This window comes from Scyliorhinus torazame, chromosome 20 (assembly GCF_047496885.1).
Source record: "Scyliorhinus torazame isolate Kashiwa2021f chromosome 20, sScyTor2.1, whole genome shotgun sequence".
Lineage (NCBI taxonomy): Eukaryota > Metazoa > Chordata > Chondrichthyes > Carcharhiniformes > Scyliorhinidae > Scyliorhinus > Scyliorhinus torazame.
Window position 1 is genome coordinate 88,340,583 of NC_092726.1, and position 27,819 is coordinate 88,368,401.

At 53.4% G+C, this 27,819-nt stretch overlaps 1 long non-coding RNA gene across 1 annotated transcript in view; it reads right to left on the minus strand.

Moving 5' to 3' along the window:
* The window catches only part of LOC140396762 (uncharacterized), a 217,309-nt gene that overhangs the window by 999 nt on the left and 188,491 nt on the right, over positions 1-27,819 (minus strand). The gene's annotated exons all lie outside the window — the stretch shown is intronic.

The following is a 27,819-nucleotide window of genomic DNA, read 5'->3' on the forward strand; positions in this document are numbered from 1 at the left end:
TTGAGCTATGTCAAATTCACAGACATCTGGATTTGGTTCGTCACTTTGAGTTAGAATCATTAAAACCTCCTTTTTCTCTCCTTCCCTTTCAAAGTACCTTTTAAGCATATTCACATGACACACTCGGTGAATCTTCCTTCTATCTGGTGTTTTTACCACATAATTCACGTCACTTAATTTCCTTTCAATCGGATACGGTCCACAAAACCGAGCTTTTAAAGGCTCCCCTACCACTGCTAACAAAACTTTATCCCCAGCGGCAAAACTACAAAGGTTGGATTTCTTGTCCACTACCCGTTTCATCACATTTTGTGCAACTTTCAAATGTTGTTTAGCCATTTCACCTGCTCTATTTAATCGTTCCCTAAAATTTGACACGTAATCCAATCGTGTAATTTCCGATTTCTCACCCACCAATTTACCCTTAATCAATTTAAGTGGTCCTCTTACCTCATGACCAAATATTAGTTCAAAAGGACTAAATTTGGTTGACTCATTCGGTGCATCCCTAATTGCAATCAATACGAATGGGATTCATTTATCCCAATCCTCTGGATCGTCTTGACAATAGACCCTCAACATTGTCTTTATTGTCTGATGCCACTTTTCTAACGCTCCCTGTGATTCTGGATGGTACGCAGTTGATTTAAATTGTTTTATTCTTTAGCAGTCCATAACTTTGTTGAATAACTGTGAAGTAAAATTCGTTCCTTGATCCGATTGAATTTATGTGGGTCGTCCACATCTAGTAAATAATTTAAGTAACTCCTCCACAATCCTTTTAGCTGTAATATTACGTACTGGAATGGCCTCTGGAAACCGAGTAGACACATCCATTACAGTCAAAAGATATTGATTCACACTTTCTGTTTCAGGAAGCGGTTCTACACACTGGATTAGGACCCTTGTAAAAGGTTCCTCAAATGCTGGAATGGGTATTAAGGGTGCTGGTTTTATCATGCTTGAGGTTTCCCTATCATTTGACATGTGTGACATGATTGACAAAATTTAAGTACATCTTTATGTAGTCCAGGCCAATAAAAATGTTTCTGGATTTTAGCTTGAGTTTTCCTTATTCCCAAATGACCTCCCACTGGTACCGCCTGTGCAACTCGCAACACCTCCTTCCTATGCCCTACCGGCAAGACTACTTGATGAACTTCTGCCCACTTTTCATCCGCCTGCATATGTACAGGTCTCAATTTCCTCATCAAGACATCATTTTTACGGTAATAACACTCTGGTATACTGTCAGATTCCTCTTCCGTATATGCTTTCTGATTTGTCCATTTTATTTCTACATCTTTCTGTTGTAACTCCGCCAATTTTCCTGAACTAAAAATACCCGCCTCATCCTCCACCTGTTCTTGTTCTTTTTCAACCATCTGATCAAAAATCGTATCTGATAATTGCACTTCTACTTCATCTTCACTCTTTGATTTCTCCTCTTGTCTTAACCTGTGACTTTGCGACCTTGTTACTACACAATCCGGAACAATCCCAGGATATTCGCCGTTCAACACTTCATAGATATATCATAGAATTTACAGTGCAGAAGGAGGCCATTCAGCCCATCGAGTCTGCACCGGCTCTTGGAAAGAGCACCCTACCCAAGGTCCACACCTCCACCCTATCCCCATAACCCAGTAACCCCACCCTACACTAAGGGCAATTTTGGACACTATGGGCAATTTAGCATGGCCAATCCACCTAACCCGCACATCTTTGGACTGTGGGAGGAAACCGGAGCACCCGGAGGAAACCCATGGACACACGGGGAGGATGTGCAGACTCCACACAGACAGTGACCCAAGCCGGAATCGAACCTGGGACCCTGGAGCTGTGAAGCATTTGTGCTGTCCACAATGCTACCGTGCTGCCCCGCACTCACTTTAAGATTCAGTTGACTGATTTTACGCTGGCTTATCAACCACAGTAGGCATCACTCCCACTTGCGACCCAGCTATATCATTACCCAAGATAAACTGTATTCCTGGACAAGATAATTTATCTATTACTCCTACTACCACTTCACCACTCTTCACTAGACTTTCCAACCTTACCTTATATAATGGAACACTACTCCTCTCACCCTGAATTCCACATATCACCACCTTTTCTGGCAACATTCATCGCAAACTATATAATCCCTCATCACTTACCATTAAAGATTGGCTAGCCCCTGTATCTCTTAAAATTGTGACTTCTTTACCTGTTCCTCCTGATACACATGAGTAAACTTTACCCACACAAGTAAATTCTTTAAAAACATCTGGCACCTTCTTAACAATTACTTCTTGAACAGGCTGTACAATCGTTTGCACCTCCTTCGCTTCCCTTGGGCTTTCCATGGTCACTCTAACAAACCCCACTGTCTTATCCTGTTTTACCACATCAGCCTTCCCAGTGCTTTTCTTCAACCACCAACACTGTGACGTTACATGGCTTACTTTATTACAGTGAAAACATCTGAGACTTTTCATTTCTTTTCCACCCTCCTGGATTTCTTTTTTAATCTGAAGTACACTGTCTTTATTGTCTCCCATCAGATCACCTTTACCTTTACCACTTGAGTATTTCTCATGTCCCCAGTTTATATCCCTCACCGGCTGAAACTGATGTCGGAAACCAATCTTTGGTTTATGAACTAATTCATAATCATCTGCCATTTCCGCTGCTAATCTCGCAGTTTGAACCCTCTGTTCTTCCACATGAAATGAAATTAAATGAAAATTGCTTATTGTCACAAGTAGACTTCAATGAAGTTACTGTGAAAAGCAGCTTGTCGCCACATTCCGGCGCCTGTTCGGGGAGGCTGTTACGGGAATTGAACCGGGCTGCTGGCCTGCCTTGGTCTGCTTTCAAAGCCAGCGATTTGGCCCTGTGCCCTCTCACTGCATCAGGAATTGAATTTTTAAACTCCTCCAAAAGTATATTTTCTCTGAGAGATTCATACGTTTGGTCTATTTTCAAAGCCCTGATGCACCTATCAAAATTACTCTGTTTGAGCCTTTAAAACTCCATATATGTTTGACCAAATTCTTTCCTTAAATCCCTAAACGTTTGTCTGTAAGTTTAAGGCACTAGCTCATATGCACTTAAGATGGATTTCTCTACCTCCTCATACGTTCCAGAAACCTCCTCCGGCAGTGATGCAAACACTTCACTCTCTCTACCTACCAGCTTTGTTTGAATCAGTAACACCCACATGTCCAGTGGCCATTTCATTTGTTTAGCTACCTTCTCAAATTAAATGAAAAATACTTCCACTTCCTCCTCGTCAAACCTTGGCAATGCTTGGGCATATTTAAATAGATTCCCACCAAGCCTTCGACTATGACGCTCTTTCTCACTATCCTCATCACTATCGTCCAACTGTACATTTCCCTTTACGTCTGCCTATTTTAACTGATTGTCATGTTTCATGGCCATTTTCTGAATTCAATCTCCCTCTCTTTATCTTTTTCCCTGATCCTTATCATCTTTCTTTTCGTTTTGTTCTGCTAGGGCTAATCTTTCTTTTCTCCTTTCTTCTCTCTCCTTTTATTTTTCCTCTTTCTCTCTTTTTCTTGCTTTTTCCTCTATCACTTTCACTTTATTTTTCCTCTCTCTCACTCTCGTATGCCAGCCTCTTCAATTCTTTCTCATGTTCCATTTGTTTAATTTGCAACTGAATTTTTGCCATTTCCAATGAGTCAAAGTCTATCTCAGGCAACTTTAAATGTTTAACCACCGCCATAATTACCTCATCCTTTCGTATTTTGTCAGGTAATGTGAACTGCAATGTCCTTGCCAAATCCTACAGTCTGCTTTTCGTTTCTGTCCGTAAAGCACTACATGTGACATTCTCCACCCCAAAACTTTGAGCCTCTGAAAGAGCCATTGTTCACAACATTCTCCCGACTTAAAATACCACACCAAAAAGCAACAATCTTTCACTGTCTTAAAGTTTACAAAAGCCAATCCAATAGATAGATTTTTATCCCCCTCGAGCCCCCAATTGTTATGGTTGAGGTGTTTTCAGAACCCCAAAATGTATCATGGAGTTCAACCAACCTCCCCCTTTAATGGATTTGTTGCTTTTCCGAGCACATGGCTTGTTCCCTAGGATGGAATTACAATTATGGACACGTGGGTTTTTAAACACAAAACAATGTTTATTCCATTAACTCAACATAAAATCTGAAATAAACATTGGATCTCTTAACACCCCTTACTTCAAAGATAACTCCGAAAATATTGCAACAGTAAATAATTCCTCAAAATGTTCCTTCACACGTCCAAGAGAATTAACACCTTCAAACAGAATTTAAACAGTTTGGTATGTTGCCTCCCAGGTGCAAGGGTACGTGATGTCTCGGATCGTGTTTTCCGGGTCCTTAGGGGGAGGGGGAGCAGCCCCAAGTCGTGGTCCACATTGGCACTAACGACATAGGTAGGAAAGGGGACAAGGATGTCAGGCAGGCTTTCAGGGAGCTAGGATGGAAGCTCAGAACTAGAACAAACAGAGTTGTTATCTCTGGGTTGTTGCCCGTGCCACGTGATAGTGAGATGAGCAATAGGGAGAGAGAGCATTTAAACACGTGGCTACAGGAATGGTGCAGGCGGGAGGGATTCAGATTTCTGGATAACTGGGGCTGTTTCTGGGGAAGGTGGGACCTCTACAGACAGGATGGTCTACACCTGAACCTGAGGGGCACAAATATCCTGGGGGAGGGATTTGTCAGTGCTCTTTGCGGGGGGGGGGGGGGGGGGGGTTAAACTAATGCAGCAGGGGCATGGGAACCTGGATTGTAGTTTTAGGGTAAGGGAGAATGAGAGTATAGAGGTCAGGAGCACAGATTTGACGTCGCAGGAGGGGGCCAGTGTTCAGGTAGGTGGTTTGAAGTGTGTCTACTTCAATGCCAGGAGTATACGAAACAAGGTAGGGGAACTGGCAGCATGGGTTGGTACCTGGGACTTCGATGTTGTGGCCATTTCGGAGGCATGGATAGAGCAGGGACAGGAATGGATGTTGCAGGTTCCGGGGTTTAGGTGTTTTAGTAAGCTCAGAGAAGGAGGCAAAAGAGGGGGAGGTGTGGCGCTGCTAGTCAAGAGCAGTATTACGGTGGCGGAGAGGATGCTAGATGGGGACTCTTCTTCCGAGGTAGTATGGGCTGAAGTTAGAAACAGGAAAGGAGAGGTCACCCTGTTGGGAGTTTTTTATAGGCCTCCTAATAGTTCGAGGGATGTAGAGGAAAGGATGGCGAAGATGATTCTGGATAAGAGCGAAAGTAACAGGGTAGTTATTATGGGAGACTTTAACTTTCCAAATTTTGACTGGAAAAGATATAGTTCGAGTACAATAGATGGGTCGTTTGTTGTACAGTGTGTGCAGGAGGGTTTCCTGAAACAATATGTTGACAGGCCAACACGAGGCGAGGCCACGTTGGATTTGGTTTTGGGTAATGAAACAGGCCAGGTGTTGGATTTGGAGGTAGGAGAGCACTTTGGGGACAGTGACCACAATTCGGTGACGTTTACGTTAATGATGGAAAGGGATAAGTATACACCGCAGGGCAAGAGTTATAGCTGGGGGAAGGGCAATTATGATGCCATTAGACGTGACTTGGGGGGGATAAGGTGGAGAAGTAGGCTGCAAGTGTTGGGCACACTGGATAAGTGGGGCTTGTTCAAGGATCAGCTACTGCGTGTTCTTGATAAGTATGTACCGGTCAGACAGGGAGGAAGGCGTCGAGCGAGGGAACCATGGATTACCAAGGAAGTGGAATCTCTTGTTAAGAGGAAGAAGGAGGCCTATGTGAAGATGAGGTGTGAAGTTTAAGTTGGGGCGATGGATAGTTATAAGGTAGCGAGGAAGGATCTAAAGTGAGAGCTAAGACGAGCAAGGAGGGGACATGAGAAGTATTTGGCAGGAAGTATCAAGGAAAACCCTAAAGCTTTCTATAGGTATGTCAGGAATAAGCGAATTACTAGGGCAAGAGTAGGACCAGACAAGGGCAGGGATGGGAAATTGTGTGTGGAGTCTGAAGAGATAGGCGAGATACTAAATGAATATTTTTTGTCAGTATTCACTCAGGAAAAAGATAATGTTGTGGAGGAGAATGCTGAGCCCCAGGCTAATAGAATAGATGGCATTGAGGGACGTAGGGAAGAGGTGTTGGCAATTCTGGACAGGCTGAAAATAGATAAGTCCCCGGGACCTGATGGGATTTATCCTTGGATTCTCTGGGAGGCCAGGGAAGAAATTGCTGGACCTTTGGCTTTGATTTTTATGTCATCATTGGCTACAGGAATAGTGCCAGAGGACTGGAGGACAGCAAATGTGGTCCCTTTGTTCAAAAAGGGGAGCAGAGACAACCCTGGCAACTATAGACCGGTGAGCCTCACGTCTGTAGTGGGTAAAGTCTTGGAGGGGATTATAAGAGACAAGATTTATAATCATCTGGATAGGAATAATATGATCAGGGATAGTGAGCATGGCTTTGTGAAGGGTAGGTCATGCCTCACAAATCTTATTGAGTTCTTTGAGAAGGTGACTGAACAGGTAGATGAGGGTAGAGCAGTTGATGTGGTGTATATGGATTTCAGCAAAGCGTTTGATCAGGTTCCCCATGGTAGGCTATTGCAGAAAATACGGAGGCTGGGGATTGAGGGTGATTTAGAGATGTGGATCAGAAATTGGCTAGCTGAAAGAAGACAGAGGGTGGTGGTTGATGGGAAATGTTCAGAATGGAGTACAGTCACAAGTGGAGTACCGCAAGGATCTGTTCTGGGGCCTTTCCTGTTTGTCATTTTTATAAATGACCTAGAGGAAGGCGCAGAAGGGTGGGTGAGTAAATTTGCAGACGATACTAAAGTCGGTGGTGTTGTCGATAGTGTGGAAGGATGTAGCAGGTTACAGAGGGATATAGGTAAGCTGCAGAGCTGGGCTGAGAGGTGGCAAATGGAGTTTAATGTAGAGAAGTGTGAGGTGATTCACTTTGGAAGGAATAACAGGAATGCGGAATATTTGGCTAATGGTAAAGTTCTTGAAAGTGTGGATGAGCAGAGGGATCTAGGTGTCCATGTACATAGATCCCTGAAAGTTGCCACCCAGGTTGATAGGGTTGTGAAGAAGGCCTATGGAGTGTTGGCCTTTATTGGTAGAGGGATTGAGTTCCGGAGTCGGGAGGTCATGTTGCAGCTGTACAGAACTCTGGTACGGCCGCATTTGGAGTATTGCGTACAGTTCTGGTTACCGCATTATAGGAAGGACGTGGAGGCTTTGGAGCGGGTGCAGAGGAGATTTACCAGGATGTTGCCTCGTATGGAGGGAAAATCTTATGAGGAAAGGCTGATGGACTTGAGGTTGTTTTCGTTGGAGAGAAGAAGGTTAAGAGGAGACTTAATAGAGGCATACAAAATGATCAGGGGGTTTGATAGGATGGACAGTGAGAACCTTCTCCCGCGGATGGAAATGGCTGGCACGAGGGGACATAACTTTAAACTGAGGGGTAATAGATATAGGACAGAGGTCAGAGGTAGGTTCTTTATGCAAAGAGTAGTGATGCCGTGGAATGCCCTACCTGCTACAGTAGTGAACTCGCCAACATTGAGGGCATTTAAAAGTTTATTGGATAAACATATGGATGATAATGGTATAGTGTAGGTTAGATGGCTTTTGTTTCGGTGCAACATCGTGGGCCGAAGGGCCTGTACTGCGCTGTATTGTTCTATGTTCTATGTTCTATGTTCTAGAATCACATCAGGTTAAAGGCTTCACTATTCTGAGTTTAAATGACCAAAATGATCCAGAGATAGTCTTTCATGGCAGAGATGCAGCTCACTGCAAACACAGACACTGCCAACTCTTTACAAACTGCAAAACTGCAGCTCTCTGGAAACACACAGACACACACAAGCTGCTTTTCCTAACTGAAACTTCCAAAATGGCTACCCTGAGCTCAGCCCCACCCACTCTCTGACATCACTGCTTTCTTAAAGGTACATTGTTTCAACATCAATGTCATAAAGGTACTCTCACCTGACACAGTAAAGAAAGATTCTTTTTCTCCTCGGTGGAATGGACGCTACCAAGGACTGCTAATAACCCGAACAGCCGTTAAATGAAAAGAAAATCCAGATGGGATCCACGCAACTCGTGTAAACTCCATCATACGGAACTTTCAGAGGACTAGGAAACGCTAGCCTGAAGAGAATGACGGCGTTGATGTTTTAATATTATCATAATACTCCAACTTCATGTAGAGGGTAGACTGCATTCTAACACCTTAATATACATGTCTCACTCATACGCAGAGAGAGTAAATAAATTCAGTTGTTGGGTTTGTACACACATTCCAAGACGTTTGGGGGAGGGCTTCCCTGTGCGACCTATCCCATTCACCAATAAAGAGGTAGCAGAATGGGCTCTAAGACAAAATAGTACAGGACGTGGTGAAGATACACAGAATATGTTCGATTGCAGATTAACTGGATACGATACGAATAGGTTTGAGGAATGGTGGGGGCCTCGGTTTAATGTAACACGTCGAACGCCCTGGTTGATCCTTCCCAATTATACTGGAGTCCCAAAAGGAACAATATGCTTTAAGAATCATATAACATATGGGACCCACTCAGTAGGCACGAGTCAGTGCGACCAGACCTTGAATTGGCACTACAGCTAAAGGACTATTCATCTTTGATTAGCCAGGAGACGAAAATCAAACTAGTGGAGGCTCCTGGGAAGGGGACCGATTAGACGAATGATGACTGATAGTAAAGGAAACCTGACCGCATGTAACAGCACATATTTTATCTGTGGACGTAAGGCGCACCCGTGGTTACCAGAAAATTGGGAAGGCTCCTGCTATTTGGGATATGTATCCCCTTATGTAACATCACGTCCAGCAACTGCAGGACAATCCCCATCACAGGACGACACGAAGTGGTATGAAATGGGCACAAATGCTGGGAATAATGATACCACCATTAGGAATAGCCAGTAATGCATACGAACTACGCGAACTGCGAGACATCCTTGAGCAGGTAGCTAATGACACTGCAGAAGCTGTTAACCAGATAGAAACTGAGATGGTCGCTATAAGAGCGGTTGCCCTGCAGAATAGGATGGCTCCTGATTTCTTGTTAGCTGAAAAGGGAGGCACCTGTGCCCTGACTGGAAGTGACTGTTGCACATAAATCCCTGATAACTCAGAAAAATTGATAATCTGGCGGATCACATTCGTGGAGAGGGAACAAGATTTCATGAGAAGCAGGGATAGGACTTTGACATTGGATGGTAGGATCGTCAGGACAGAGGGTTGTGTTCTGGATTATAATCGCCATTGTAATCTTGATTGTCGATGGTTACTGTTTTAATATTGCGCAAGATATTTTTATTGTACTAACACGGGAACAGCCCGAGCCACCTGACCTCCTTGCTACCAGCTCATAACACGCAGGGAACTGTCACCCGTCCGTTCCCTTACATTATGAACCATCCTTCTCTACGGAGTACACGATAATTTACTAAAAGGTGTTGATCAAAAGATCAACAATTAGGGAATTGTGGAAGGGAAATTAACATAAATGAAATACTGCTGAAATATTCTGGTTTCAGTCTTATTATGAAAACACATTGTCCTCCGAAAGATAACAAAGCAAAGGGTAAGAACATACGTATTAAGCATTTCATCGTACGTACTTTCCAAGGCAGATTTAACATAAACTTGCTTGTTTACTTCATATTATATAAACGTGCTAACTTCAATCGAATCTCAGAGTGCGGTGCAATATATTTGTGTAAATACATTTCCTTAAATCGAACCTCGAGGAATTTGACTTTATTATGATTTCCACGACAATGGGAGACAGTTAGGGTCTTAGAGTGGGAGATAGTGACGTGTGCGAGAGTGGTATACATTGAGGCGAATGAGAGTGGGAGATAGGGAGGGGTGTTAGAGTGGGAGGCAGTGAGGTGTGTGAGAGTGTGAGAGAGTAAGGTGTTTTCGAGTGGGGGAGATGGTGGGGAGTGACAGTGGAATATAATGACGGGTGTAAGAGTGGGTAACAGAGAGGGTTTGAGTGGGAGAAAGTGAGGGGTATGAGAGTGGGAGACAGTGAGGGGAGTGAGAGTGGGAGACAGTGAGGGGAGTGAGAGTGGGAGACAGTGAGGGGAGTGAGAGTGAGAGACATGAGGGGAGTGAGACTGGGAGACAGTGAGGGGAGTGAGAGTGGGAGACAGTGAGGGGAGTGAGAGTGGGAGACAGTGAGGGGAGTGAGAGTGGGATACAGTGAAGCGAGTGAGAGCGGGAGACAGTGAGGGGAGTGAGAGTGGGAGGCAGTGAGGGGAGTGTGAGTGGGATACAGTGAGGGGAGTGAGAGTGGGAGGCAGTGAGGGGTGTGAGAGTGGGAGACAGTGAGGGGAGTGAGAGTGGGAGGCAGTGAGGGGAGTGTGAGTGGGAGACAGTGAGGGGAGTGAGAGTGGGAGACAGTGAGGGGTGTGAGAGTGGGAGACAGTGAGGGGAGTGAGAGTGGGAGGCAGTGAGGGGTGTGAGAATGGGAGACAGTGAGGGGAGTGAGACTGGGAGACAGTGAGGGGAGGGAGAGTGGGAGACAGTGAGGGGAGTGAGAGTGGGAGACAGTGAGGGGAGTGAGAGTGGGAGGCAGTGAGGGGTGTGAGAGTGGGTAGACAGTAAGGGGAGTGAGAGTGGGAGACAGTGAGGGAAGTGAGAGTGGGAGACAGTGACGGCAATGAGAGTGGGAGACAGTGAGGGGAGTGAGAGTGGGAGACAGTGAGGAGAAGTGAGAGTGGGAGACAGTGAGGAGAGTGAGAGTGGGAGACAGTGAGGTGAGTGAGAGTGGGAGACAGTGAGGGGAGTGGGAGTGGGAGACAGTGAGGGGAGTGAGAGTGGGAGACAGTGAGGGGAATGAGAGTGGGAGACAGTGAGGGGAGTGGGAGTGGGAGACAGTGAGGGGAGTGAGAGTGGGTGACAGTGAGGGGAGTGAGAGTGGGAGACAGTGAGGGGAGTGAGAGTGGGAGACAGTGAGGGGAGTGAGAGTGGGAGGCAGTGAGGGGAGTGAGAGTGGGAGACAGTGAGGGGAATGAGAGTGGGAGACAGTGAGGGGAGTGTGAGTGGGAGACAGTGAGGGGAGTGAGAGTGGGAGACAGTGAGGGGAGTGGGAGTGGGAGACAGTAAGGGGAGTGAGAGTGGGAGACAGTGAGGGGAGTGAGAGTAGGAGACAGTGAGGGGAGTGAGAGTGGGAGACAGTGAGGGGAGTGGGAGTGGGAGACAGTGAGGGGAGTGAGAGTGGGAGACAGTGAGAGTAGTGATAGTGGGAGACAGTGAGGGGAGTGAGAGTGGGAGACAGTGAGGGGAGTGAGAGTGGGAGACAGTGAGGGGAGTGAGAGTGGGAGACAGTGAGCGGTGTACTAGTGGGAGACAGTGAGGTGAGTGAGAGTGGGAGACAGTGAGGGGAGTGACAGTGGGAGACAGTGAGGGGCGTGAGAGTGGGAGACAGTGAGGAGAGTGAGACTGGGAGACAGTGAGGAGAGTGAGAGTGGGAGACAGTGAGGGGAGTGAGAGTGGGAGACAGTGAGGGGAGCGAGAGTGGGAGACAGTGAGGGGAGTGAGAGTGGGAGACTTTGAGGGGAGTGTGAGTGTGAGACAGTGAGGGGAGTGAGAGTGGGAGACAGTGATGGGAGAGTGAGTGGGAGACAGTGAGGGGAGTGAGAGTGGGAGACAGTGAGGGGAGTGGGAGTGGGAGACAGTGAGGGGAGTGAGAGTGGGAGACAGTGAGGGGAGTGAGAGTGGGAGACAGTGAGGGGAGTGAGAGTGGGAGACAGTGAGGGGAGTGAGAGTGGGAGACAGTGAGGGGAGTGAGAGTGTGAGACAGTGAGCGGTGTGAGAGCGGGAGACAGTGAGGGGAGTGAGAGTGGGAGACAGGGAGGGGAGTGACAGTGGGAGACAGTGAGGGGCGTGAGAGTGGGAGACAGTGAGGAGAGTGAGACTGGGAGACAGTGAGGAGAGTGAGAGTGGGAGACAGTGAGGGGAGTGAGAGTGGGAGACAGTGAGGGTAGTGAGAGTGGGAGACAGTGAGGGGAGTGAGAGTGGGAGACAGTGAGGGGAGTGAGAGTGGGAGACAGTGAGGGGACTGAGAGTGGGAGACAGTGAGGGGTGTGAGAGTGGGAGACAGTGAGGGGAGTGAGAGTGGGAGACAGAGAGGGGTTTGAGAGTGGTAGACAGTGAGGGGAGTGAGAGTGAGAGGCAGTGATGGGAGTGAGAGTGGGAGACAGTGAGGGGAATGAGAGTGGGAGACAGTGAGGGGAGTGGGAGTGGGAGACAGTGAGGGGAGTGAGAGTGGGAGACAGTGAGGGGAATGAGAGTGGGAGACAGTGAGGGGAGTGAGAGTGGGAGACAGTGAGGGGAGTGAGTGTGGGAGACAGTGAGGGGAATGGGAGTGGGAGACAGTGAGGGGAGTGAGAGTGGGTGACAGTGAGGGGAGTGAGAGTGGGAGACAGTGTGGAGAAGTGAGAGTGGGAGACAGTGAGGAGAAGTGAGAGTGGGAGACAGTGAGGGGAGTGAGAGTGGGAGAAAGTGAGGGGAGTGGGAGTGGGAGACAGTGAGGGGAGTGAGAGTGGGAGACAGTGAGGGGAATGAGAGTGGGAGACAGTGAGGGGAGTGAGTGTGGGAGACAGTGAGGGGAATGGGAGTGGGAGACAGTGAGGGGAGTGAGAGTGGGAGACAGTGAGGGGAGTGAGAGTGGGAGACAGTGAGGGGAGTGAGAGTGGGAGAAAGTGTGGAGAAGTGAGAGTGGGAGACAGTGAGGAGAAGTGAGAGTGGGAGACAGTGAGGAGAGTGAGAGTGGGAGACAGTGAGGTGAGTGAGAGTGGGAGACAGTGAGGTGAGTGAGAGTGGGAGAAAGTGAGGGGAGTGGGAGTGGGAGACAGTGAGGGGAGTGAGAGTGGGAGACAGTGAGGGAAATGAGAGTGGGAGACAGTGAGGGGAGTGGGAGTGGGAGACAGTGAGGGGAGTGAGAGTGGGAGACAGTGAGGGGAATGAGAGTGGGAGACAGTGAGGGGAGTGTGGGTGGGAGACAGTGAGGGGAGTGAGAGTGGGAGACAGTGAGGGGAGTGGGAGTGGGAGAAAGTGAGGGGAGTGAGAGTGGGAGACAGTGAGGGGTGTGAGAGTGGGAGACTGTGAGGGGAGTGAGAGTGGGAGGCAGTGAGGGGTGTGAGAGTGGTAGACAGTAAGGGGAGTGAGAGTGGGAGACACTGAGGGGAGTGAGAGTGGGAGACAGTGAGGGGAGTGAGAGTGGGAGACAGTGAGGGGAGTGGGAGTGGGAGACAGTGAGGGGAGTGAGAGTGGGAGACAGTGAGGGGATTGAGAGTGGGAGACAGTGAGGGGAGTGAGAGTGGGAGACAGTGAGGGGAGTGAGAGTGGGAGACAGTGAGGGGAGTGAGAGTGGGAGACAGTGAGCGGTGTGAGAGTGGGAGACAGTGAGGGGAGTGAGAGTGGGAGACAGTGAGGGGAGTGACAGTGGGAGACAGTGAGGGGCGTGAGAGTGGGAGACAGTGAGGAGAGTGAGACTGGGAGACAGTGAGGAGAGTGAGAGTGGGAGACAGTGAGGGGAGTGAGAGTGGGAGACAGTGAGGGGAGTGAGAGTGGGAGACAGTGAGGGGAGTGAGAGTGGGAGACAGTGGGGGGAGTGAGAATGGGAGACAGTGAGGGAAGTGAGAGTGGGAGACAGTGAGGGGAGTGAGAGTGGGAGACAGTGAATTGTGTCAGAGTGGGAGACAGTGAGGGGAGTGAGAGTGGGAGACAGTGAGGGAAGTGAGAGTGGGAGACAGTGAGGGGAGTGAGAGTGGGAGACAGTGAGGGGAGTGAGCGTGGGAGACAGTGAGGGGAGTGAGAGTGGGAAACAGTGAGGGGGGTGAGAGTGGGAGACTGTGAGCGGAGTGTGAGTGGGAGACAGTGAGGGGAGTGAGAGTGGGAGACAGTGAGGGGAGTGAGAGTGGGAGACAGTGAGGGGTGTGAGAGTGGGAGACCGTGAGGGGAGTGAGAGTGGGAGACAGTGAGGGGAGTGAGAGTGGGAGACAGTGAGCGGTGTGAGAGTGGGAGACAGTGAGGGGAGTGAGAGTGGGAGACAGTGAGGGGAGTGACAGTGGGAGACAGTGAGGGGCGTGAGAGTGGGAGACAGTGAGGAGAGTGAGACTGGGAGACAGTGAGGAGAGTGAGAGTGGGAGACAGTGAGGGGAGTGCGAGTGGGAGACAGTGAGGGGAGTGAGAGTGGGAGACAGTGAGGGGAGTGAGAGTGGGAGACAGTGAGGGGAGTGAGAGTGGGAGACAGTGAGGGGAGTGAGAGTGGGAGACAGTGAGGGGTGTGAGAGTGGGAGACAGTGAGGGGAGTGAGAGTGGGAGACAGAGAGGGGTTTGAAAGTGGTAGACAGTGAGGGGAGTGAGAGTGGGAGACAGTGAGGGGAGTGAGAGTTGGATACAGTGAGGGGAGTGAGAGTGAGAGACAGTGTGGGGAGGGAGAGTGGGCGACAGTGAGGGGAGTGAGAGTGGGAGACAGTGAGGGGAATGAGAGTGGGAGACAGTGAGGGGAGTGGGAGTGGGAGACAGTGAGGGGAGTGAGAGTGGGAGACAGTGAGGGGAATCAGAGTGGGAGACAGTGAGGGGTGTCAGAGTGGGAGACAGTGAGGGGAGTGAGAGTGGGAGAGAGTGAGGGGAGTGAGAGTGGGAGACAGTGAGGGAAGTGAGAGTGGGAGACAGTGTGGGGAGTTAGAGTGGGAGACAGTGAGGAGAGTGAGAGTGGGAGACAGTGAGGGGAGTGAGAGTGGGAGACAGTGAGTGGAGTGAGAGTGGGAGACAGTGAGGGGAGTGAGAGTGGGAGACAGTGAGGGGAGTGGGAGTGGGAGACAGTGAGGGGAGTGAGAGTGGGAGACAGTGAGGGGAGTGAGAGTGGGAGACAGTGAGGGGAGTGAGAGTGGGAGAGAGTGAGGGGAGTGTGAGTGGGAGACAGTAATGGGAGTGAGAGTGGGAGACAGTGAGGGGAGTGAGAGTGGGAGACAGTGAGGGGAGTGAGAATGGGAGACAGTGAGGGGAGTGAGAGCGGGGGACAGTGAGGCGAATGAGAGTTAGAGATAGGGAGGGGTGTTAGAGTGGGAGACAGTGAGGGGAGTGGGAGTGGGAGACAGTGAGGGGAGTGAGAGTGGGAGACAGTGAGGGGTTTGAGACTGGGAGACAGTGAGGGGAGTGAGAGTGGGCGACAGTGAGGGGAGTGAGAGTCGGAGACAGTGAGGAGAAGTGAGAGTGGGAGACAGTGAGGAGAAGTGAGAGTGGGAGACAGTGAGGGGAGTGAGAGTGGGAGACAGTGAGGCGAATGAGAGTTCGAGATAGGGAGGGGTGTTAGAGTGGGAGGCAGTGAGATGTGTGAGAGTGGGAGAGAGTAAGGTGTTTTAGAGTGGCGGAGATGGTGGGGAATGACAGTGGAACATAATGACGGGTGTAAGAGTGGGTAACAGAGAGGGTCTGAGTGGGAGAAAGTGAGGGGTATGAGAGTGGGAGACAGTGAGGGGAGTGAGAGTGGGAGACAGTGAGGGGAGTGAGACTGGGAGACAATGAGGGGAGTGAGAGTGGGAGACAGTGAGGGGAATGAGAGTGGGAGACAGTGAGGGGAGTGGGAGTGGGAGACAGTGAGGGGAGTGAGAGTGGGAGACAGTGAGGGGAAAGAGAGTGGGAGACAGTGAGGGGAGTGAGAGTGGGAGACAGTGAGGGGAGTGAGAGAGGGAGACAGTGAGGGGAGTGAGAGTGGGAGACAGTGAGGGGAGTGAGACTGGGAGACAGTGAGGGGAGTGAGAGTGGGAGACAGTGAGGGGAGTGAGAGTGGGAGGCAGTGAGGGGTGTGAGAGTGGGAGACAGTTAGGGGAGTGAGAGTGGGAGACAGTGAGGGGAGTGAGAGTGGGAGACAGTGAGGGGAGCGAGAGTGAGAGACAGTGAGGGGAGTGAGAGTGGGAGACAGTGAGGGGAGCTTGAGTGTGAGACAGTGAGGGGAGTGAGAGTCGGAGACAGTGAGGGGAGTGAGAGTGGGAGACAGTGAGGGGAGTGAGAATGGGAGACAGTGAGGGAAGTGAGAGTGGGAGACAGTGAGGGGAGTGAGAGTGGGAGACAGTGAGTTGTGTGAGAGTTGGAGACAGTGAGGGGAGTGAGAGTGGGAGACAGTGAGGGGAGTGAGAGTGGGAGACAGTGAGGGGAGTGAGAGTGGGAGACAGTGAGGGGAGTGAGAGTGGGAGACAGTGAGGGGAGTGTGAGTGTGAGACAGTGAGGGGGGTGAGAGTGGGAGAAAGTGAGGGGAGTGTGAGTGGGAGACAGTGAGGGGAGTGAGAGTGGGAGACAGTGAGGGGAGTGAGAGTGGGAGACAGTGAGGCGTGTGAGAGTGGGAGACAGTGAGGGGAGTGAGAGTGGGAGACAGTGAGGGGAGTGGGAGTGGGAGACAGTGAGGGGAGTGAGAGTGGGAGACAGTGAGGGGAGAGAGAGTGGGAGACAGTGAGGGGAGTGAGAGTGGGAGACAGTGAGGGAAGTGTGAGTGTGAGACAGTGAGGGGAGTGAGAATGGGAGACAGTGAGGGAAGTGAGAGTGGGAGACAGTGAGGGGAGTGAGAGTGGGAGACAGTGAGTTGTGTGAGAGTGGGAGGCAGTGAGGGGAGTGAGAGTGGGAGACAGTGAGGGGAGTGAGAGTGGGAGACAGTGAGGGGAGGGAGAGTGGGAGACAGTGATGGGGGAGAGAGTGGGAGACAGTGAGGGGAGTGAGAGTGGGAGACAGTGAGGGGGTGAGAGTGGGAGACAGTGAGGGGAGTGAGAGTGGGAGATAGTGAGGGGTGTGAGAGTGGGAGACAGTGAGGGGAGTGAGAGTGGGAGACAGTGAGGGGAGTGGGAGTGGGAGACAGTGAGGGGAGTGAGAGTGGGAGACAGTGAGGGGAGTGAGAGTGGGAGAGAGTGAGGGGAGTGAGAGTGGGAGACAGTGAGGGGAGTGAGAGTGGGAGACAGTGAGCGGTGTGAGAGTGGGAGACAGTGAGGGGAGTGAGAGTGGGAGACAGTGAGGGGAGTGACAGTGGGAGACAGTGAGGGGCGTGAGAGTGGGAGACAGTGAGGAGAGTGAGACTGGGAGACAGTGAGGGGACTGAGAGTGGGAGACTGAGGGGAGTGAGAGTGGGAGACAGTGAGGGGTGTGAGAGTGGGAGACAGTGAGGGGAGTGTGAGTGGGAGACAGTGAGGGGTTTGAGAGTGGTAGACAGTGAGGGGAGTGAGAGTGGCAGACAGTGAGGGCAGTGAGAGTTCGAGATAGGGAGGGGTGTTAGAGTGGGAGACAGTGAGGGGAGTGGGAGTGGGAGACAGTGAGGGGAGTGAGAGTGGGAGACAGTGAGGGGTTTGAGACTGGGAGACAGTGAGGGGAGTGAGAGTGGGCGACAGTGAGGGGAGTGAGAGTCGGAGACAGTGAGGAGAAGTGAGAGTGGGAGACAGTGAGGAGAAGTGAGAGTGGGAGACAGTGAGGGGAGTGAGAGTGGGAGACAGTGAGGCGAATGAGAGTTCGAGATATGGAGGGGTGTTAGAGTGGGAGGCAGTGAGATGTGTGAGAGTGGGAGAGAGTAAGGTGTTTTAGAGTGGCGGAGATGGTGGGGAATGACAGTGGAACATAATGACGGGTGGAAGAGTGGGTAACAGAGAGGGTCTGAGTGGGAGAAAGTGAGGGGTATGAGAGTGGGAGACAGTGAGGGGAGTGAGAGAGGGAGACAGTGAGGGGAGTGAGACTGGGAGGCAATGAGGGGAGTGAGAGTGGGAGAGAGTGAGGGGAGTGAGAGTGGAGGACAGTGAGGGGAAGTGAGAGTGGGAGACAGTGAGGGGAGTGAGAGAGGGAGACAGTGAGGGGAGTGAGAGTGGGAGGCAGTGAGGGGAGTGAGACTGGGAGACAGTGAGGGGAGTGAGAGTGGGCGACAGTGAGGGGATGAGAGTCGGAGACAGTGAGGAGAAGTGAGAGTGGGAGACAGTGAGGAGAAGTGAGAGTGGGAGACAGTGAGGGGAGTGAGAGTGGGAGACAGTGAGGGGAGTGAGAGTGGGAGACAGTGAGGTGAGTGAGAGTGGGAGACAGTGAGGGGAGTGGGAGTGGGAGACAGTGAGGGGAGTGAGAGTGGGAGACAGTGAGGGGAATGAGAGTGGGAGACAGTGAGGGGAGTGGGAGTGGGAGACAGTGAGGGGAGTGAGAGTGGGAGACAGTGAGGGGAAAGAGAGTGGGAGACAGTGAGGGGAGTGAGAGTGGGAGACAGTGAGGGGAGTGAGAGAGGGAGACAGTGAGGGGAGTGAGAGAGGGAGACTGTGAGGGGAGTGAGAGTGGGAGGCAGTGAGGGGAGTGAGACTGGGAGACAGTGAGGGGAGTGAGAGTGGGCGACAGTGAGGGGATGAGAGTCGGAGACAGTGAGGAGAAGTGAGAGTGGGAGACAGTGAGGAGAAGTGAGAGTGGGAGACAGTGAGGGGAGTGAGAGTGGTAGACAGTGAGGGGAGTGAGAGTGGGAGACAGTGAGGTGAGTGAGAGTGCAGACAGTGAGGGGAGTGAGAGTGGGAGACAGTGAGGGGAGTGAGAGAGGGAGACAGTGAGGGGAGTGAGAATGGGAGACAGTGAGGGAAGTGAGAGTGGGAGACAGTGAGGGGAGTGAGAGTGGGAGACAGTGAGTTGTGTGAGAGTTGGAGACAGTGAGGGGAGTGAGAGTGGGAGACAGTGAGGGGAGTGAGAGTGGGAGACAGTGAGGGGAGTGAGAGTGGGAGACAGTGAGGGGAGTGAGAGTGGGAGACAGTGAGGGGAGTGTGAGTGGGAGACAGTGAGGGGGGTGAGAGTGGGAGACAGTGAGGGGATTGTGAGTGGGAGACAGTGAGGGGAGTGAGAGTGGGAGACAGTGAGGGGAGTGAGAGTGGGAGACAGTGAGGCGTGTGAGAGTGGGAGACAGTGAGGGGAGTGAGAGTGGGAGACAGTGAGGGGAGTGGGAGTGGGAGACAGTGAGGGGAGTGAGAGTGGGAGACAGTGAGGGGAGAGAGAGTGGGAGACAGTGAGGGGAGTGAGAGTGGGAGACAGTGAGTGGAGTGAGAGTGGGAAACAGTGAGGGGAGTGAGAGTGGGAGACAGTGAGGAGAGTGAGAGTGGGAGACAGTGAGGGGAGTGAGAGTGGGAGACAGTGAGGGGAGTGAGAGTGGGAGACAGTGAGGGAAGCGAGAGTGGGAGACAGTGAGGGGTGTGAGAGTGGGAGACAGTGAGGGAAGTGTGAGTGTGAGACAGTGAGGGGAGTGAGAATGGGAGACAGTGAGGGAAGTGAGAGTGGGAGACAGTGAGGGGAGTGAGAGTGGGAGACAGTGAGTTGTGTGAGAGTGGGAGGCAGTGAGGGGAGTGAGAGTGGGAGACAGTGAGGGGAGTGAGAGTGGGAGACAGTGAGGGGAGGGAGAGTGGGAGACAGTGATGGGGGTGAGAGTGGGAGACAGTGCGGGGAGTGAGAGTGGGAGACAGTGAGGGGAGTGAGAGTGGGAGACAGTGAGGGGAGTGTGAGTGGGAGACAGTGAGGGGAGTGTGAGTGGGAGACAGTGAGGGGAGTGAGAGTGGGAGATAGTGAGGGGTGTGAGAGTGGGAGACAGTGAGGGGTGAGAGTGGGAGACAGTGAGGGGAGTGGGAGTGGGAGACAGTGAGGGGAGTGAGAGTGGGAGACAGTGAGGGGAGTGAGAGTGGGAGACAGTGAGGGGAGTGAGAGTGGGAGACAGTGAGGGGAGTGAGAGTGGGAGACAGTGAGCGGTGTGAGAGTGGGAGACAGTGAGGGGAGTGAGAGTGGGAGACAGTGAGGGGAGTGACAGTGGGAGACAGTGAGGGGCGTGAGAGTGGGAGACAGTGAGGAGAGTGAGACTGGGAGACAGTGAGGGGACTGAGAGTGGGAGACTGAGGGGAGTGAGAGTGGGAGACAGTGAGGGGTGTGAGAGTGGGAGACAGTGAGGGGAGTGTGAGTGGGAGACAGTGAGGGGTTTGAGAGTGGTAGACAGTGAGGGGAGTGAGAGTGGGAGACAATGAGGGGAGTGAGAGTGGGATACAGTGAGGGGAGTGAGAGTGAGAGACAGTGTGGGGAGGGAGAGTGGGCGACAGTGAGGGGAGTGAGAGTGGGAGGCAGTGAGGGGAGTGAGACTGGGAGACAGTGAGGGGAATGAGAGTGGGCGACAGTGAGGGGAGTGAGAGTCGGAGACAGTGAGGAGAAGTGAGAGTGGGAGACAGTGAGGGGAGTGAGAGTGGGAGACAGTGAGGGGAGTGAGAGTGGGAGACAGTGAGGTGAGTGAGAGTGGGAGACAGTGAGGGGAGTGGGAGTGGGAGACAGTGAGGGGAGTGAGAGTGGGAGACAGTGAGGGGAATGAGAGTGGGAGACAGTGAGGGGAGTGGGAGTGGGAGACAGTGAGGGGAGTGAGAGTGGGAGACAGTGAGGGGAGTGAGAGTGGGAGACAGTGAGGGGAGTGAGAGTGGGAGACAGTGAGGGGAGTGAGAGTGGGAGACAGTGAGGGGAGTGAGAGTGGGAGACAGTGAGGGGTGTGAGAGTGGGAGACAGTGAGGGGAATGAGAGTGGGAGACAGTGAGGGGAGTGAGAGTGGGAGGCAGTGAGGGGTGTGAGAGTGGGAGACAGTTAGGGGAGTGAGAGTGTGAGACAGTGAGGGGAGTGAGAGTGGGAGACAGTGAGGGGAGCGAGAGTGAGAGACAGTGAGGGGAGTGAGAGTGGGAGACAGTGAGGGGAGCGTGAGTGTGAGACAGTGAGGGGAGTGAGAGTGGGAGACAGTGAGGGGAGTGAGAATGGGAGACAGTGAGGGAAGTGAGAGTGGGAGACAGTGAGGGGAGTGAGAGTGGGAGACAGTGCGTTGTGTGAGAGTGGGAGACAGTGAGGGGAGTGAGAGTGGGAGACAGTGAGGGGAGTGAGAGTGGGAGACAGTGAGGGGAGTGAGAGTGGGAGACAGTGAGGGGAGTGAGAGTGGGAGACACTGAGGGGAGTAAGAGTGGGGGACAGTGAGGTGAGTGAGAGTGGGAGACAGTGAGGGGAGTGAGAGTGGGAGACAGTGAGGGGAGTGAGAGTGGGAGACAGTGAGGGGTGAGAATGGGAGACAGTGAGGGGAGTGAGAGTGGGAGACAGTGAAGGGAGTGAGAGTGGGGGACAGTGAGGTGAGTGAGAGTGGGAGACAGTGAGGGGAGTGAGAGTGGGAGACAGTGAGGGGAGTGAGAGTGGGAGACAGTGAGGGGAGTGAGAATGGGAGACAGTGAGGGAAGTGAGAGTGGGAGACAGTGAGGGGAGTGAGAGTGGGAGACAGTGAGTTGTGTGAGAGTGGGAGACAGTGAGGGGAGTGAGAGTGGGAGACAGTGAGGGGAGTGAGAGTGGGAGACAGTGAGGTGAGTGAGAGTGGGAGACAGTGAGGGGAGTGAGAGTGGGAGACAGTGAGGGGAGTGAGAGTGGGAGACAGTGAGGGGGGTGAGAGTGGGAGACAGTCAGGGGAGTGTGAGTGGGAGTCGTGAGGGGAGTGAGAGTGGGAGACAGTGAGGGGAGTGAGAGTGGATGACAGTGAGGCGTGTGAGAGTGGGAGACAGTGAGGGGAGTGAGAGTGGGAGACAGTGAGGGGAGTGGGAGTGGGAGACAGTAAGGGGAGTGGGAGTGGGAGACAGTGAGGGGAGAGAGAGTGGGAGTCAGTGAGGGGAGTGAGAGTGGGAGACAGTGAGGGGAGTGAGAGTGGGAGACAGTGAGGGGAGTGTGAGTGTGAGACAGTGAGGGGAGTGAGAGTGGGAGACAGTGAGGGGAGTGAGAGTGGGAGACAGTGAGGGGAGTGAGAATGGGAGACAGTGAGGGAAGTGAGAATGGGAGACAGTGAGCTGAGTGAGAGTGGGAGACAGTGAGTTGTGTGAGAGTGGGAGGCAGTGAGGGGAGTGAGAGTGGGAGACAGTGAGGGGAGTGAGACAGGGAGACAATGAGGGGAGTGAGAGTGGGAGACAGTAAGGGGAGTGAGAGTGGAGGACAGTGAGGGGAAGTGAGAGTGGGAGACAGTGATGGGAGTGAGAGAGGGAGACAGTGAGGGGAGTTAGAGTGGGAGTCAGTGAGAGGAGTGAGACTGGGAGACAGTGAGGGGAGTGAGGGTGGGCGACAGTGAGGGGAGTGAGAGTGGGAGACAGTGAGGAGAAGTGAGAGTGTGAGACTGTGAGGAGAAGTGAGAGTGGGAGACAGTGAGGGGAGTGAGAGTGGGAGACAGTGAGGGGAGTGAGAGTGGGAGACAGTGAGGTGAGTGAGAGTGGGAGACAGTGAGGGGAGTGGGAGTGGGAGACAGTGAGGGGAGTGAGAGTGGGAGACAGTGAGGGGAATGAGTGTGGGAGAGAGTGAGGGGAGTGGGAGTGGGAGACAGTGAGGGGAGTGAGAGTGGGAGACAGTGAGGGGAATGAGAGTGGGAGACAGTGAGGGCAGTGAAAGTGGGAGACAGTGAGGGGAGTGAGAGTGGGAGACAGTGAGGTGAGTGGGAGTGGGAGACAGTGAGGGGAGTGAGAGTGGGAGACAGTGAGGTGTGTGAGAGTGGGAGACAGTGAGGGGAGTGAGAGTGGGAGGCAGTGAGGGGTGTGAGAGTGGGAGACAGTAATGGGAGTGAGAGTGGGAGACAGTGAGGGGAGTGAGAGTGGGAGTCAGGGAGGGGAGCGAGAGTGGGAGACAGTGAGGGGCGTGAGAGTGGGAGACAGTGAGGGGAGTGTGAGTGTGAGACAGTGAGGGGAGTGAGAGTGGGAGACAGTGAGGGGAGTGAGATTGGGAGACAGTGAGGGGAGTGAGAATGGGAGACAGTGAGGGGAGTGAGAGTGGGAGACAGTGATTTGTGTGAGAGTGGGAGACAGTGAGGGGAGTGAGAGTGGGAGACAGTGAGGGGAGTGAGAGTGGGAGACAGTGAGGGGAGTGAGAGAGGGAGACAGTGAGGGGAGTGGGAGTGGGAGACAGTGAGCGGTGTGAGAGTGGGAGACAGTGAGGGGAGTGAGAGTGGGAGACAGTGAGGGGAGTGGGAGTGGGAGACAGTGAGGGGAGTGAGAGTGGGAGACAGTGAGGGGAGTGAGAGTGTAGACAGTGAGGGAAGTGAGAGTGGGAGACAGTGAGGGGAGTGAGAGTGGGAGACAGTGAGGGGAGTGAGAGTGGGAGACAGTGAGCGGTGTGAGAGTGGGAGACAGTGAGGGGAGTGAGAGTGGGAGACAGTGAGGGGAGTGACAGTGGGAGACAGTGAGGGGCGTGAGAGTGGTAGACAGTGAGGAGAGTGGGACTGGGAGACAGTGAGGAGAGTGAGAGTGGGAGACAGTGAGGGGAGTGAAAGTGGGAGACAGTGAGGGGAGTGAGAGTGGGAGACAGTGAGGGGAGTGAGAGAGGGAGACAGTGAGGGGAGTGAGATTGGGAGACAGTGAGGGGAGTGAGAGTGGGAGACAGTGAGGGGAGAGAGAGTGGGAGAGAGTGAGGGGTGTGAGAGTGGGAGACAGTGAGGGAAGTGAGAGTGGGATACAGTGAGGGGTGTGAGAGTGGGAGACAGTGAGGGGAGTAAGAGTGGGAGACAGTGAGGGGAGTGAGAGTGGGAGACAGTGAGGGGAGTGAGAGTGAGAGACAGTGTGGGGAGGGAGAGTGCGAGACAGTGAGCGGTGTGAGAGTGGGAGACAGTGAGGGGAGTGAGAGTGGGAGACAGTGAGGGGAGTGACAGTGGGAGACAGTGAGGGGCGTGAGAGTGGGAGACAGTGAGGAGAGTGAGACTGGGAGACAGTGAGGAGAGTGAGAGTGGGAGACAGTGAGGGGAGTGAGAGTGGGAGATAGTGAGGGGAGTGAGAGTGAGAGGCAGTGATTGGAGTGAGAGTGGGAGACAGTGAGAGTGGGAGACAGTGAGGAGAGTGTGAGTGTGAGACAGTGAGGGGAGTGAGAGTGGGAGACAGTGAGGGGAGTGAGAGTGGGAGACAGTGAGGGGAGTGAGAGTGGTAGACAGTGAGGGGAGTGAGAGTGGGAGACAGTGAGGGGAGTGAGAGTGGGAGACAGTGAGGGGAGTGAGAGTGGGAGACAGTGCGTTGTGTGAGAGTGGGAGACAGTGAGGGGAGTGAGAGTGGGAGACAGTGAGGGGAGTGAGAATGGGAGACAGTCAGGGGAGTGAGAGTGGGAGACAGTGAGGGGATTGAGAGTGGGAGACACTGAGGGGAGTGAGAGTGGGGGACAGTGAGGTGAGTGAGAGTGGGAGACAGTGAGGGGAGTGAGAGTGGGAGACAGTGAGGGGAGTGAGAGTGGGAGACAGTGAGGGGAGTGAGAATGGGAGACAGTGAGGGGAGTGAGAGTGGGAGACAGTGAAGGGAATGAGAGTGGGGGACAGTGAGGTGAGTGAGAGTGGGAGACAGTGAGGGGAGTGAGAGTGGGAGACAGTGAGGGGAGTGAGAGTGGGAGACAGTGAGGGGAGTGAGAATGGGAGACAGTGAGGGAAGTGAGAGTGGGAGTCAGTGAGGGGAGTGAGAGTGGGAGACAGTGAGTTGTGTGAGAGTGGGAGACAGTGAGGGGAGTGAGAGTGGGAGACAGTGAGGGGAGTGAGAGTGGGAGACAGTGAGGTGAGTGAGAGTGGGAGACAGTGAGGGGAGTGAGAGTGGGAGACAGTGAGGGGAGTGAGAGTGGGAGACAGTGAGGGGGGTGAGAGTGGGAGACAGTGAGGGGAGTGTGAGTGGGAGACAGTGAGGGGAGTGAGAGTGGGAGACAGTGAGGGGAGTGAGAGTGGGTGACAGTGAGGCGTGTGAGAGTGGGAGACAGTGAGGGGAGTGAGAGTGGGAGACAGTGAGGGGAGTGGGAGTGGGAGACAGTAAGGGGGGTGAGAGTGGGAGACAGTGAGGGGAGAGAGAGTGGGAGACAGTGAGGGGAGTGAGAGTGGGAGACAGTGAGGGGAGTGAGAGTGGGAGACAGTGAGGGGAGTGAGAGTGGGAGACAGTGAGGAGAGTGAGAGTGGGAGACAGTGAGGGGAGTGAGAGTGGGAGACAGTGAGGGGAGTGAGAGTGGGAGACAGTGAGGGGAGTGAGAGTGGGAGACACTGAGGGGAGTGAGAGTGGGGGACAGTGAGGTGAGTGAGAGTGGGAGACAGTGAGGGGAGTGAGTGTGGGAGACAGTGAGGGGAGTGAGAGTGGGAGACAGTGAGGGGAGTGAGAATGGGAGACAGTGAGGGGAGTGAGAGTGGGAGACAGTGAAGGGAGTGAGAGTGGGGGACAGTGAGGTGAGTGAGAGTGGGAGACAGTGAGGGGAGTGAGAGTGGGAGACAGTGAGGGGAGTGAGAGTGGGAGACAGTGAGGGGAGTGAGAATGGGAGACAGTGAGGGAAGTGAGAGTGGGAGACAGTGAGGGGAGTGAGAGTGGGAGACAGTGAGTTGTGTGAGAGTGGGAAACAGTGAGGGGAGTGAGAGTGGGAGACAGTGAGGGGAGTGAGAGTGGGAGACAGTGAGGTGAGTGAGAGTGGGAGACAGTGAGGGGAGTGAGAGTGGGAGACAGTGAGGGGAGTGAGAGTGGGAGACAGTGAGGGGGGTGAGAGTGGGAGACAGTGAGGGGAGTGTGAGTGGGAGACAGTGAGGGGAGTGAGAGTGGGAGACAGTGAGGGGAGTGAGAGTGGGTGACAGTGAGGCGTGTGAGAGTGGGAGACAGTGAGGGGAGTGAGAGTGGGAGACAGTGAGGGGAGTGGGAGTGGGAGACAGTAAGGGGGGTGAGAGTGGGAGACAGTGAGGGGAGAGAGAGTGGGAGACAGTGAGGGGAGTGAGAGTGGGAGACAGTGAGGGGAGTGAGAGTGGGAGACAGTGAGGGGAGTGAGAGTGGGAGACAGTGAGGAGAGTGAGAGTGGGAGACAGTGAGGGGAGTGAGAGTGGGAGACAGTGAGGGGAGTGAGAGTGGGAGACAGTGAGGGGAGCGAGAGTGGGAGACAGTGAGGGGAGTGAGAGTGGGAGACAGTGAGGGGAGTGTGAGTGTGAGACAGTGAGGGGAATGAGAGTGGGAGACAGTGAGGGGAGTGAGAGTGGGAGACAGTGAGGGGAGTGAGAATGGGAGACAGTGAGGGAAGTGAGAATGGGAGACAGTGAGGGGAGTGAGAGTGGGAGACAGTGAGTTGTGTGAGAGTGGGAGGCAGTGAGGGGAGTGAGAGTGGGAGACAGTGAGGGGAGTGAGACTGGGAGACAATGATGGGAGTGAGAGTGGGAGACAGTAAGGGGAGTGAGAGTGGAGGACAGTGAGGGGAAGTGAGAGTGGGAGACAGTGATGGGAGTGAGAGAGGGAGACAGTGAGGGGAGTTAGAGTGGGAGACAGTGAGAGGAGTGAGACTGGGAGACAGTGAGGGGAGTGTGGGTGGGCGACAGTGAGGGGAGTGAGAGTGGGAGACAGTGAGGAGAAGTGAGAGTGTGAGACAGTGAGGAGAAGTGAGAGTGGGAGACAGTGAGGGTAGTGAGAGTGGGAGACAGTGAGGGGAGTGAGAGTGGGAGACAGTGAGGTGAGTGAGAGTGGGAGACTGTGAGGGGAGTGGGAGTGGGAGACAGTGAGGGGAGTGAGAGTGGGAGACAGTGAGGGGAATGAGTGTGGGAGAGAGTGAGGGGAGTGGGAGTGGGAGACAGTGAGGGGAGTGAGAGTGGGAGACAGTGAGGGGAATGAGAGTGGGAGACAGTGAGGGCAGTGAAAGTGGGAGACAGTGAGGGGAGTGAGATTGGGAGACAGTGAGGGGAGTGGGAGTGGGAGACAGTGAGGGGAGTGAGAGTGGGAGACAGTGAGGTGTGTGAGAGTGGGAGACAGTGAGGGGAGTGCGAGTGGGAGACTGTGAGGGGAGTGAGAGTGGGAGGCAGTGAGGGGTGTGAGAGTGGGAGACAGTAATGGGAGTCAGAGTGGGAGACAGTGAGGGGAGTGAGAGTGGGAGACAGGGAGGGGAGCGAGAGTGGGAGACAGTGAGGGGAGTGAGAGTGGGAGACAGAGAGGGGAGTGAGAGTGGGAGACAGTGAGGGGAGTGAGAATGGGAGACAGTGAGGGGAGTGAGAGTGGGAGACAGTGATTTGTGTGAGAGTGGGAGACAGTGAGGGGAGTGAGAGTGGGAGACAGTGAGGGGAGTGAGAGTGGGAGACAGTGAGGGGAGTGAGAGAGGGAGACAGTGAGGGGAGTGGGAGTGGGAGACAGTGAGGGGTGTGAGAGTGGGAGACAGTGAGGGGAGTGAGAGTGGGAGACAGTGAGGGGAGTGGGAGTGGGAGACAGTGAGGGGAGTGAGAGTGGGAGACAGTGAGGGGAGTGAGAGTGGGAGACAGTGAGGAGAGTGGGACTGGGAGACAGTGAGGAGAGTGAGAGTGGGAGACAGTGAGGGGAGTGAAAGTGGGAGACAGTGAGGGGAGTGAGAGTGGGAGACAGTGAGGGGAGTGAGAGAGGGAGACAGTGAGGGGAGTGAGATTGGGAGACAGTGAGGGGAGTGAGTGTGGGAGACAGTGAGGGGAGAGAGAGTGGGAGACAGTGAGGGGTGTGAGAGTGGGAGACAGTGAGGGAAGTGAGAGTGGGATACAGTGAGGGGTGTGAGAGTGGGAGACAGTGAGGGGAGTAAGAGTGGGAGACAGTGAGGGGAGTGAGAGTGGGAGACAGTGAGGGGAGTGAGAGTGAGAGACAGTTTGGGGAGGGAGAGTGCGAGACAGTGAGCGGTGTGAGAGTGGGAGACAGTGAGGGGAGTGAGAGTGGGAGACAGTGAGGGGAGTGACAGTGGGAGACAGTGAGGGGCGTGAGAGTGGGAGACAGTGAGGAGAGTGAGACTGGGA